Genomic DNA, 14,323 nt, shown 5'->3' with positions numbered 1-14,323 from the left:
TGGGAGGAACTCGGAGGATAAAGGAAATCTCTAGGGCCTCCTTCTGCCAGGTGTGGGTTGGCTGTGGCTGGGCTTCTCTGCCAAGGGCTACCCAACTCCAGTCAGGTGACTTCTGAGACTTGGTAATCACACCCTCCTCTTTGCCTCCCAGCACAGGATTGGTCTTAGCTCCCTGCTTTTTTCAGCCTCAGGTGCTTCACTGTCCTTGAGTGTTTTTGGCCAGAACTCCAGCTGATAGCTTAGGTGTCCTCATTCAGAGATAGCCAGCTTTGATGCAGAGAAGGTAGGTATTAACTAAAAGTCACAGAATGATATGAATAGGGCCAGGATTCAAGAGCAGGCCCTTGTGGCTGCCACACATGCGGTGGTTTTTCCCACTGTTCTGTAGTGTCCCTGTGCATTTCACTTGAGTCCTTGTGTCACCTCACTTTGCCCTTCTCCATCCTTTCCCCTCAAAAACCCCAGCCCTCTTAGAGGTTGCGAGCACCGAGGGCCCCACGTATTTCCTAACAACAGCTCATTACCAGAGACACTGCTTGTTTTAGACCAAACTTAACCATCCTCCCACACAAACCTTCTGTTACCACTGTTTGTTGTGAGGTTCCCCCTCCCTGTTGCTGATTTTTAAGCCAACTCCAGATTGCCTCAGCTAGCCGTCCTCTATATGGGGGAGAAGTCACCCCAAAGGACCATGCTAGCCTTTATTTGAGGCGAGTCCTGTTTATCCTGACCAAGAGCAAGCAGCTCAGCCCCTGCAGAATGGTGACCTTTCTCTGACACTCTTTCCCACCCCTACTGGGGATCTCCCGAGGCCCTGGTTACCACTAGTCTGGGGAATCCCACCTAAGGATCAGGAATCCCAGAACACTCACCTCCCTTGGGGTGGAGGCCAGTGGGGCTAGAGCTGAGCAGCATGTGAGGAGAAAGGAGAAGATGGAGTGGCTCATTTGTATTTGGGAACAGAAGGGGGTGGGATGTGAGGGGTGTTACCCATATGGAGCTTATAGCACCTGTGCAGTTAATTTAGATTTCCTCCTAGTCAGCTCAGGGACCACTTCTTCCCAGCAAATCACTGAGGATTCCTTGACAGTCCTCATTCCTGGGAATACAGTGGGCACTGCCCTAGAATTTGCCTACAATCAGTGGACCTGGGAGCAAATCAGCAGCTGGAAATGAGGTAAGCTCACACTTGCTGTAATAGGCAATTATTATTTGGTGGATGATCTAAATATGTTTTTTCTCAGTGTAGATAAGGGAAAGATAAGAACTCTGCTCTTTTTATCTTTCTGTGGTGGAAGGTTTGCCTAGCATGTGGGAGGTCCTCAGTTCAGTCAGTGCAAAAAGAAAGAAAATGCTCTGTTTAAAGTTCAGTGAATGAAGATGGGCATGTATTTCACTTAAGGAGAAACCACAAAGGCAGGTGGGGGTGGGGAAAGAAGTCTCTTGGTCTTTTTCTGAACTGGTTTGACTAGTATGAATCAAAACTGAACAGTTTGATTTTAAAATCTTGTACCAATTTTGATTTCTCTTGAGCAGATAAGCCAGTTCATCCTTGCAAGTAGCTGGGTGATCAGTTATAGGGGAGTTACAGTTGTCCTTTAAGGAGGCATGTGGGCTCCATAAAAAAAGATAATTCATAAGCAATGTTGTAGGTAAATACATGTTATTAAAAAAAATAGTGGCTTTTTACTTGGACTCTTGTGATTATGAGTTCTATTTTTTTCTTTCTCGTATTCCAAAATAAAAAACCAGTACTAAAGCCATTAAATGTATTTATAACTTAATAAAATACTAGTTACTCCCCAGAGTATACTGGTCTGCTTAATATAACAGCTAACCTTGATGAATGGAAGCTAAAGGTTGCCTCTAGAACTGCTCTTGTTAATTTGGGATCAGTAATGCTGTGATAAAATCTCACATATTAGGGGTCTCTGAAAAGATCCTCAACTCCAGTCATGATGGATGGGTGCCAACACTATAAGCACTGCTGCAATTCCTGTAGGATTTGGCTTAGTTAGAAATTGTAGGCTTTAAAATGACAGCAAAGTGACCTTGAGTCAGACTAGAAAGAATTAATTTTTGCCTCGTTTATATAGCATGTCAAAATGTGAAGTATCTTTTTGTCTAGTCACACTATGAAAACTGCAAAAGAATTTTTCTTAGAATTTTTTAGACTATAGCTCTGGATGTTCACTGGGCCTGGAATACCCACTCAACCTGCTGAACACTGTACATGCTTCAGTAGGTATAAGAAGAATGGGTTGCAGGTAAGTGGGCTCCGGAGGAAGGCCCTTGCCTGCTTAACTGTGTTAAACACTCAGCTGAAATGAGCTCATTTATAGTAACCATGAGGTAGAACTTCCTTCGAGGACACTTCATGTAGCAGAAAATGATGACAACTTCTATTCTGTTGCAGAGGGCTTTTCCTCCCTTAAAAAGCCCCCCTCCAAGCCCTCCTCATGGGCCAGCAGGGGTGTCTGTATCTGGGGTGAGCTTTGACAACTGTCCTGTACCTGCAGAGCACTGGGCCCAGCTCCTGACTCTGGGCATTGTGGGCCTAGGCTGGATTATCCTGGTGCCTGTAGGTATGGGGGACCACTGGTTCTCCTCAGGTTGTTGAACTCTGCTGCCTGAGGAGAAAGAGTTCAGGCATCAGCAGCTTACCCTACTTGAATTTCTTGAATTCTCTGAGTTCAGGAAACATAGAAATTAACTCCGGAAGTGGAGAGCCTTGTGATTCTCAGACAGGTGGAGAGGTTTTATCAAGGCCTGCTCCACGGAATGGGCAAGGACAAAGAGTTGGACTGCAGCCCCTTTCCACCACAGCAGCTTTAATTTCATAGCCTTCAGTCCACCAGCAGCTTGCTAGAGATAACCCTTACCCAGGGCCTGCTATATTCCACACTGTTCTTAACACCTTCCGTGGATTGGCCACCCTCATATTAACCCTGCCAGGATAGGGGCCAGTGCCATCCCTGAAAGCAGGACACTGACTTGCAGAAATGGTAAGAAACTCGCTCCAGAGTGGCAGAGCCAGATTCAAAACCAGGCAGACCAAGTCCTGGGCTCCACTGGGTTCCATGTGCTCTGCTGTCATCCTATGACAGCCATCCAAGGGCTCAGAATGTCCATGGTAAACCCCACTACCCTTTGCTGCCTCAGAGAAATAAGAGTTACAAATGTCACAGGCTTACTTGCCCACTGCCCTCTAGGAGATTGTGAATATTGGCACTGGCCGGACCTGCTTATCTTTGCGTCCCACCCACCACACAGGCCCACCTTGTTCCCATCAGCTTCTGGGGCAGCCACTCCTTCATAGCAGCCTCCATTCCACACCAAACTAGTTGCCCAAGATGTCTTCCTTCTAAGCAGATGTGACTGTAACTTCCCCTGCAAGGTCCACCTGACTGAACTCCTCAACTTAGTGTCCAAGGCCCTTCCAGATCTAATGATGGCCTTCTTTCTGTCCTCATATGTTGCTTCCCAGTGGGGCCTGGCTGGTTTCCTTAGGATTCTCCTGGTCCTTGCATGGATGATTTTCACTACCTTGAGTATTCATCCTGCTCTTTTCCAACCACCTCTCCCTAATCTTTTTCTTCCTGAAAGGCAAACTCCTTTCCGTTAAGGCTCTGCAAAAATAATATTAGCAACTCCTTTCCCTGAGTGCCCCCCAAATTCACACCACTCTTTTTTTTCTGTTTTTTTTTTTTTTTAAAGATAGAATTTTAATATTTATTTATTTTTTTTAGTTTTCGGCGGACACAACATCTTCGTTTGTATGTGGTGCTGAGGATCGAACCCGGGCCGCACGCATGCCAGGCGAGTGCGCTACCGCTTGAGCCACATCCCCAGCCCTTCACACCACTCTTATAACCGCATTTTATTTTGAACTTAGCTCTGTAAAATTGTAATTTTATGTATTCCATCTATTCTTCACCCTCCCACACCCAAGTCTCCTGCCGGACAGCAAGATACTCAGGCAGGAACTGTGTCTCAATCACCTCTAAATGGCTGCCCTGGCACAGTCCTGATCCATCGAATTTTTTTTTTTTTTTAATTTTTTTTTAATATTTATTTTATTTTTCTTAGTATTTGGCGGACACAACATCTTCGTTTGTATGTGGTGCTGAGGATCGAACCCGGGCCGCACGCATGCCATGCGAGCACACTACTACTTGAGCCACATCCCCAGCCCCAAATTCTTTTTTTTTTTTTTTTGTGGTGCTGGGGATTGAACCCAGGGCCTTGTGCATGCAAGGCAACCATCGAATTTTTTAAGATAAAATAAAGCAAATGCACTGTTGAGTAGTTATCTACCAGTTACCACTGTGGACCTTTTGCTTCACAAACCTTTTTTAGGGGTGGGCACACTGGCTCATAGCTATAATCCCAGAGGCTGAAGTAGGAGAATTGCAAGTTCAAAGCCAACCAGAGGCTCCTGAGGCTGAAGTAGGAGAATTGCAAGTTCAAAGCCAACCTCAGCAACTTAGTGAGGCCCTAAGCAACTTAGTGAAACCCTGTCTCAATATAAAAAATAAAGAAGGAGGCTGTAGTTGTAGCTCAGTGGTAGAGTGCTTGCCTAGCGTGTGTGAGGCATTGGGTTCGATTTTTAGCACTGCATATAAATAAATAAAGATCCATCAATAACTAAAAAAATATTTAAAAATAAAAGTAAGGGCTAGGTCAGCACCACATAAAAAAAGTAAGGGCTAGGGATGTAGCTCAGTGGTCAAGCACCCATGGGTTCAATCCCTAGTACAAAACAGTTTTCATAGGGGCGGGGGATGTGGCTCAGTGGTGGAGCACTTGCCAAGCACACAAGGCCTTGGGTTCCATCCCAGCACCACAAAACAAAACACAAAAAGCTTTCTTAAGGACGTGTAAGCATTCAACAAACTTATGAAGTTGCCAAAATTTCATTTTAGCTAAGAATCCTGAGATAAGTATGGGTTCTCTTTTCAACCCAAATGAAAGATTTTATATCTGAGCAGGTACTTTGCTTAAATAATTAACACTAATTATTTAAGCAAAGTCAGGCAGAAGAGGGCAGTTGTGCCGCAGTCCGGCTGCAGCAAAATAACTGGGGGGGTGACGAATAACTTGTGTACGTATGATACAGCAAGAGTGGGAGCCGTTTATTGTAGGACAGGAGCAGTATTTATACATTCCACACAGCTTATCTAATTAGCATAAACTAGATACATCAGTCAACCAATCAGGAATCTCCACACTTAATGGCTCGCTTTTGTTACTTCTCAAACCACTCCCTCTGGCATTTTGCCAGGCACCATCCAGACTTGTTTATGAACTCTTAACATTCCCCTGGCAAAATGCCAGGTGTTATTTTGACTTGTTTACAGACTCTAACACAGTTGGAGTTATCAAGGGTTTCTGGTACAGAGCAGTCAGCATGAGAAGTCAGTGGGTGTTGGTGGAATAACTCAGAGTTGACCACTTGTTTTGGAAGTAAAACAAACAGAATCACCACACTCCTTATTAAATATACCAGCCCGATAATTACAAAAAGTGACTAATTTTGTTGTTAATTTCTGCCGAGAAGCTGGTTCTAGAAGGGCATACTTTCAGTGTAATGTTAGCATTATCTAAAGCAGGTGGCTACATGTTATTTGGTGCTTCATCTAATACTAAAATAAATGGCAATTGAATAAGAACTAAAAGTTGCTTTTGAACAACTTTCAAATTGTGATTGTGCCAATCTAAGCTTTAAGTAATGGTAGAGTATTACAATCAGAAAACAGAATCTGAGCCAGACAACATGGGGGATTATATGAAATAAAAACTGTTTTGTGGGACTGGGCTCTGAAGGGGTGTGGCATGAGTCTCTCCTGACTGCAGCAGTGAGGTGTGTAACTCACACAAAGAGCTCTGCCCTGAAGGTAGTGTGTAGGACCTCAGAAGCACCTCCGGGCCATTGTTTCCAAGTTCTTTAAGTAAAAGGATCTTTTTTATTATTATTATTATTACTATTTTTAGTTGTAGATGGACACATAGATTGTTTTATTTATTTATTTTTAATGTGGTGTTGAGGATCGAACCCAGTGCCTCACACATATGAGGCAAGCACTGAACCACTGAGCTACAGTCCCAGGATCATTTTTAATATCAGAATATTTTGCAGAGCCTCCTACTTTTACATAATAGGTTGCTCAATAAAACTTTGAAATCACAAAAACACTCATGAGGGCTGGGGCTGTAACTCAGAGGCAGAGCACTTGCCTAGCGTGCATGAGGCACGGGGTTTGACCTTCAGCACCACATAAAAATAAACAAAATAAAGGCATTCAGTCCATCTACAATTATAAAAAAATTTTTTAAAAACACTCATAAATCCAGTAATGCTAAAATGCATTTATATTTGTTCTTCAAAAAGTATACAATTAAGGAGCTGGGGCTGTAGCTCAGTGACAGAGCACTTGCCTAGCATGTATGAGACATTGGGTTCAATCCTTAGCACCACATAAAAATAAAACAAATAAAATAAAGGCATTCTGACCATCTATAAATATTTTTTTAAAAATTTTAAGTATACAATTGAGTCTAAGGCAGAAAGTTTGAGGCTGATCTTAGCAACTTAGTGAGACCCTGTCTCAAAAATAAAACGGGTTAGGAATATAACTCAGTGGTAGAATTCCCCTGTGTTCAATCCCAAGTACTGAGAGAAGAAAAAAACAACAACATATAATTCATGTTTTTCAATCAACTAGGTAAATTAGCACAAACATAGGAGACCTCAAAGTAGTTTTATATTCTTTAGTTCATTCATTCATTCCTTTATTTACCTATATATATTTATTTGTTTGAGATTGGGGTCTCACTATGTTGCTTAGGCTGGCCCTGAACTCCTGACTCAAGTGCTCCTCCTACCTCAGCCTCCCAAGTAACTGAGACTACAAGCATGTGCCACCATGCCCTGCCCACCAAATACTTACTAACCACCAGCTTTGGCCCTGGGCCAAAGTTGTGAAAATCCCTCCAATGGACAAAGAAACGGATATTTCCTCATAGGTTCTTTGCTGCTACATCACATAGTTAGCTAAACCTATGAATCCAGACCCATAAATTAGATTTAACCATCAACTTCAAGAGAACAATTTTCAAACAGAGCTAATCTTGGACGCTAGCTGGGACATCAGAGCTGTGGGTGAGACCTGAGTCACTGAGCTTAACAGACCTAGATAGATCCTAGTTATGCCTTCTTCCTGGAATAGCTGTGGAGCTGCCCTCAATTTTCTGTTAACTCGTCCCTTATTTCCTCATTATCTTCCCTGTCCTTAAAGATTCCTGTTTCTGCCTCCCAGGATTTTCCCATTTCTCTATTTGAGCAGAACCATTTTCTTAGATTCCATCTACCATAGTTCATCATGTTGATTCACAGAATACAGAAGCTACAGAATAAATCAGTACTAGCTTCCCACAGAGTGCTCTGTCGAGGAAGCAGAGGCATGCTCCCCCATCTTCACCCCTCCCTCCCCCCCCCAAAAAAAAAAAAAAAAAAAAACACCACAAAAGAGCCTAATACTATGTGCTATTCCAGGCACTGAGGATATATCAGTAAATAAAATGGATTTTTAAAATTCCTACCCTCCTGGAGTTCACATTCTAGAGACATATAAGACTGATAGCTCTCTAATGCTAAGAAGAAAGGGCCACAGACACACAGGAGCAGGATGACTAGGAGCATTCAGGAGGAGTGAGTGGATTCTGACCAGTGGAAAAGTGGACTGGAGTGAAGAAGAGGCCACCCTGCCCAGAGGGGAAAGTGTAAAGAGAGCCACAGAGGAGCAGGAGCCTGCTACAGTAGCTATGGGAATCCAGGAGGAGGGGGAGCCGGTGGTTACCATGGTAATGGATATCAACTACTGAGCATTCACTTGTGCCAGGCTCTGTGCTCTGCTCTTTATGTGTGATATCTCATTAGATCTTCTCTACAACCCAGCTTGAAAGGTAAAGGGAAGCTGAGGCTCAGAGAATTTAAATAAGTGGCAGGGCTAGAATTCTAACTAACTAGGTCATCTGACTCTGGTGCCCAAGCTCACAGTGATTGCACCATGTTGCTGCACGAGGTCATGGCATTCTGCAGATCTCAGGCTGAGGAGCATGGATTTGATTTAGTAGGTGATGATCAGAGCTGTCAGGAAGATGAATCCAACGGGATGACGTGACCTAGGACATGGTGTTTGTGCTGCATTCCCTGCATGGGTTGAGTGACTAATAATAGGCTTGCCACTGTGGTCTCGTGGGTGTGGAGCAGGTGCCTGGAGGGTGGAGCCACCAGGAGCCCAGGTAGGTCAAGTTTAAAGTCAGTGATGAAAAGGGGCAAGCCCAACTCCTGCGGCCTAATGGGGGCCTGTTAACCTAGAGCTGTCTGAGAACAGAGGCACCTTTAAACTTGACTTATTTCCATGGGATTTTTGCCTCTGACACTGGTCATAACCCTCCAATTAGCAATTCCTTTAATACAATTTAAAATTTTCCAGTGTCCCCAGAATGGGCAACACTCACCCCTTCTCTCTGTGGTGGTCTTGAGGGGAAGGGTGGATAGCAGAGAATCTTATGACCCCTTCGCCTCCCACACACTGCTTTAAGCCTGATGCTAGCCTGAGGGTGGCCGTTGGCAGCCTGGTCTGCTCTCTCTGCTCTCCTCCACCCTACATTTGCCCGTCTGCCTCACTTTCCCCTCTAGTCTCCAGCCTGCTGGAGAAACCTCCAAGGAATTTCCAGTTCCTACCAAAGGTCCAAGCTCTCCAGACTGTGTTCCTAGACTTCTTTTCTGGATGATTCCTCTCCTATTTCTCCATCCTACCTACTGAACTCTTCAGCCAAATCCCATCTTCCTTGGACTTTCCCTTAACTTCCTGGTATCCATAGCATTGCTAATGCTCTTCCCTCTGCTGGGCTCTTCCCTCTGCTGGGGACGCCCACTTCATCCTCTCCTCCTGCCAGAATCCTGCCCACTAGTCAAGGCTATTTCTAAGGCCACCTCCTCTAAGAAACAGTCACTCCAGCCCAGTAGCATCTGTCCCTCCTTAGAATCCTCATGAAGCTCAGGGTGGGTCCTCATGCAGGCCTCATTTATATGCACATTTCTAGCTTTGTGAGGACCAGTAGGGTGCAAAGACCTGCTTATTTCTGTGTTCCCAGAGCCTGCTCCCACCTGACACCTGATAAACATTTGTTCAGTTGAAGTCAGAACAGTCTCCTGCTGTCTGGAGGCAGATATGGGTGTGGCACCTGCAAGGTGAAAGACTAGGAAGACCAAAATACTTACCCAGATATGAACATCAAATGTTTCTGGTAAGAGTTAGAAATGTATGAAACTGTACTGTTGCTGGTTGTGTTCCCTCTTATAGAGTCAATCAATCATCTCTCAAATACAGATTTTTCATTGCCAGCCTCTCCCAAGCCAGGAACTGCTTAAGAAATGGCAGAGTAATGAAGGTTGGCTTTGTCACATTCCAGTTTCTCCCCTCCTGAAAACTGAAATGTGCTGACCCACTGCCACTCCTCCACACCCGTGAGCAGCTGTCACAGCTAGTAAGCAGTGCCAGGGATCAGGAATTGAGCTCTGGTGTCAAACCAGAGTGGTTGCCCCCACAGTCAAGCTACTCCTGCAGGCCCCTCCACCCTCTGTGAACAGAGGAATTCAGGTTGTCTTTTCTTTTTGGACTTAGAGAAATGACTAGCTTGGCTGACTTTAAAAACACAGGCTTTTCCTTGTTCTTTGAATAATCTTATCAGAGTTGCAAACCACCCCTTTCAAAGTCTGGGCCCCAAAGAACCCCCCTGCCTTTTTTTTTTTTTCATGGTACTGTGGATGAAACTTAGGCCCTAAAATGCTAAGCAGGCACTTTACCACTGAGCTACATCCCCAGCCTTCATTTGTCTTTAGATGGTTCCCAAAATTGCAATTCGAGCTCTATTAGAACAGAAAAGAAAGTTGACTTGTCATTTTACAGAAAGCCTGGAGGACAGCTTGTCCCGTGATCAGAATGGCACTTGTTGGGTGGAAGGGCAGCCTCCAACGTGAGGTTGGGAGCCCCTCCCCAAATATGGCCTCAATCTGCTCCAGGCAAAGTGGCTACATGCTAGTAAAGACTTTGGCCAGCAACAGCTGCACTGTCTAGCAGCTACTGACCCTTGGCCTCCCTCCGAGGGGATGACATAGGACTTGTACAGACAGGGGTCCAAGGAAGAGATTCTGGGTAAGAGTCCCTCCCTCCATTTGCTAGGAAAGTTAAGTTTTCTCATGGGAGAATTTATGGCCCTGTGGACACAGGAGAGCTGGATTGGAGTGCTCCTCTTTTCATTACTCTGAGTTCGTTTAAACATAAAGAAGCTTACACCAAAACTTGCTTTATCATTGTGTGGTTCACTCCTGGACCTCAGGATTTCCTGCCAGCACACATACCATAGAGTCCAAATCATACGTGTACAGCTCAATGACAAAATGAACATGTCACCATACCCAGATCAAAAACACATGGTTTTCTCCGGGCTGGGATTGTGGCTTAGCAGTAGAGCGCTTGCCTAGCACATGTGAGGCCCTGGGTTTGATCCTCAGCACCCCATAAAAATAAATAAATAAAATATATTGTGTCCAACTACAACTTTTTAGTTTAATAAAAATATTTAAAAAAAAAACAAAAAAAACATGGTTCTCGCAGGGCATGATGCTGTACACTTGTAATCCTAGCAGCTTGGGAGGCTGAGAGAGGAGAATCACGAGTTCAAAGCCAGACTCAGCAATGGCAAGGTGCTAAGCAACTCAGTGAGACCCTGTCTCTAAATAAAATACAAAATAGGGCTGGGGATGTAGCTCAGTGGTCAAGTGCTCCTGAGTTTAATCCCTGGTGCCCAAAACAAAACAAAACAAAACATGGTTCTCTGAGTTCCCCTCATTCCTCTTGCCAAGGGAAACCTACCCTGACCAGTGGGATCATAGGTTAGTTTTGCTATCTTGAAACTCCACATCGTGGAATTGCATAGCAAATACTCTTTTGCCTCTGACTTCTTTCGCTCAATGTTGTTTCTGAGATTCAGCCACATCGCTCGTGGTGGTAGTCCCAACCCTTGTTTTAATTCATTGCTCTTTGTTTTTTGTTGCTTTTTTTTTCATGGTACTGTGGATGAAACTTAGGCCCTAAAGTGCTAAGCAGGCACTTTACCACTGAGCTACATCCCCAGCCTTCATTTGTCTTTAGATGGTTCCCAAAATTGCAATTCGAGCTCTATTAGAGTACCATACCCCACAGGGGACAGTGTTAACTGTGATTGAGATTGTCATACCCAATCCTCATCCTGCTAAAAACAGCATTCCCATCTACAGGAGGTGACACCAGCAAGCTAAAATTCTGGAAAAATTCAGGGGCCAAACAATGTAGCTTTACTTTGTTGAGCAAAGAAAGGGCCACACTCACACTTTGGCCTCCAAGTCTTCCTTCTGAGTTTCCTGATTGGGAGGAGTAAGGTTAGGCCCTTTAGAAGGTGCTTTAGAATTCAAAAAGGACTTTCTGCTGAGGAAATTTAATAGACCAAGAGACCCACAGGCTGAAAGGAATAGCTGTCCAATGGGTATGTCCAATGTTCTGGAGCATATTATTAGTACAACATTGTTAGAGGGCTAGGGTTGTGGTATGGTGGTGGAGCACTTGCCTAGCACACATGAGGCACTGGATTCTATCCCCGGCGCCACATAAAAAATAATCAAAGTTATTGTGTCCATTTACAACTAAAACATTAAAAAAAAAAAAAAGATTGTTGGAGAAGAGGCAACTGCAGGTGACTGTGGTGACTTTGAGAAGGTGTTGGAGTGAGGACCAAGGAGGGCAGACATGGAGGGCTGATCTGCCTTTAGCAGGATGCTGGAGTGCTGCCCACTCAGGAGGGCTCTGAATCGGTGTCCTCCTGTTTTAAGCCATCTCATCTCAGGGGGAGGGGAACCTGACCTCTTTTTGTCCCTCCATTGTTCCTTGGTTTAAAACATTTATTGAGCATTTGCCTTATGCCTGGCCTGGTACTGGATATAGGGACCTTAGTGGGAAACAATCCACAGTCCCTGTCTTCAAGTCACAGGAAGCTTCTGACAACAGGAAATGCTGGTATCTTTTAAGAACTGGGAGAACAAGACAAGGTCCCATTTTTCAGCTACTTATGCCTGACGGATGAGTCAGCAGATGTCCCCACTTGGTGTGATAGTTTCCAGGTAAGTTGGACATGATAAAGAGACTTATCTTAGCAAACCCCAACGTGGACATAGGAACTACATCCATTGCATGTTGATCATACACCAGGCACTTTGTGAAGCACTGTAGAATCACCATCTCATTGTACTACCCCCAGCAACTGTGTGATCAGAGTAATTGTTATCTCTGATTACACATGAGGAAACAGATATTCAGAGAAGCAGCATCTTATCTTGGTTCGCTGAGTTTTGACCAAGGAAACTGGGTTCTTAACTGCATGCTTAACCAGAAGTTGAGCCACCCCTAATAAGACTTCCACCCAAAAGGATGGGCATGTTACCCATTATCCAAATCTGTGGGTACTGGAGGTGAGTATTAAGGAGAGTCTTTCATTATACATTGTCAGCAAAGCCAGGTTTCCATGCTGGGGAAAAAAAAGTTACTTCGATTCCAGCCAAGAGAAGAGCTGGAGGCAGAGACACTGAGATTCTCTGTACGAGGCATCCCCAAGATGAATTGCATGAACTGACTCATTGGGCTTTGAGCGCCAAGGTTTCTGGAAGTTCCAAAAGGCTACTTAGTCTGGGGGGGTGGGGAGTGTCTTTCAAACCAGAGCATTAAAAATAAAGAAAAAGCCAAGGTAACCCAGCCTTCTCTAGTCTTGACTGACAAGGCAGCCCTCTCTTTGAACAGAGACTGTTCTTCAGGCGACAAGGTGGGAGGGAGAAAAGGAGGGGGCAGATCAGTTGAAGAGTTTTCTCATTAAGTGGCCAGAGGCAAAGATTCCACGGAGCTAAGCTCCATGATGAAAGGGGAGCAGAGACTGACAGCCTGTCAGGGATGGAGGAGGGGAGGCCTGGAGGAGGAGTGGGGCGGGGGATAAACCAGAGCACACCCCATACTGTGCTGCCCCTGCATCTCTGCCATCCGTTCAGTCCCACATAAGCTAACAGCTCCTATGAACTCAGAACCCACTCAGTGCAGGGCTCTGCAAACCACCTCTGTTTTCTCATGGATCCTCACAATAACCATCTGGGCTGGTACCATTACCATGCCCACCTAATAGATGAGAAAATGGCGGTTCAGAGAGTGAACAACTTGCCCAGGTCACAAGGTTTTTATGATGTTCACCCAGTCTTGGGAATACCATGAAGACTAGTGCCCAGCAGTTGTGGAAACACTGAATTGGAAAACAAAGTGCTGGGCCAGGGATAGTGGAGAGAACGACAGAACTGAGACCAGGGGACAGAAGAAACATAGGAGGTGGTGAGGGGCAGATCCCCAAGAAGCCCTGGAGAAGAGAACCCCTCAGAGCAGGGCAGGTACACAGGGCTCCCTAGCTCAATATCTGGGGAGGAAGATTGTCAGAAGCCCTGCTCGCTGGCATCCATGAGCATCCTCTCATTTGACATAGAAGGGGAAGATTAGAACTACAGTAGGTATTCAGAGTAGTCACTGGGGATGCATTTTCTTCTTCCTTTCCCTTCTTCCTGTTTATTTTTCCATAGCCCTTCTCACCATCTACTATGTCACAATGTTGACAGTTTATTTTTCTCTTTTCCGTGAAAGCACAGTGACATATATACTCCTTAAGAGCATGAATTTTGTTTTTATTGTCCACTTCTAAATCCTCAGCACCCAGAGCAATGTTTGTTACTTACTACACATTTAATAAATATCCGTCAAATGAATAAATATGCAATAGTAGTTTTCACGACTCCCGGGCACTACATAGCTCCTCTGCCAACTGATTCTGCTTGCAGCGTGGTGACCTCGTCTCTCCTGTTAGGACTCCCCCAGTTACTATTTCTGCTATTAAAGTGAGGATGAGCGGGGACCCTAGGAGGCAGGATCAATATCAGATGCAGAATGCCCTCTTCATGCTCAGCCATGAAGAAAGGCAAGACTCAAAAAAGCAGAGGTCTTGGTGGCAGTGAACAAATATAGATATTGGTCAAGACTCATTTTACCTTATTAAAGTTGATTAAAAGAAAAACAAAAACAACGAAAAATATGGACCCTCCCCCCTCCTCTCCAATTCCTGGGATTCTATTCCTGAAGGGCTCTTCTCCATTCTGATTCTGCTGTAAGCAGAAAAGGAATTTAAAAAACCAGCAGAA

Source organism: Marmota marmota, unplaced genomic scaffold (genome assembly GCF_001458135.2).
Source record: "Marmota marmota marmota unplaced genomic scaffold, marMar, whole genome shotgun sequence".
NCBI classification, from domain to species: domain Eukaryota; kingdom Metazoa; phylum Chordata; class Mammalia; order Rodentia; family Sciuridae; genus Marmota; species Marmota marmota.
The sequence above is the reverse complement of the archived record's forward strand: the minus strand, read 5'-3'. Positions refer to the sequence as shown.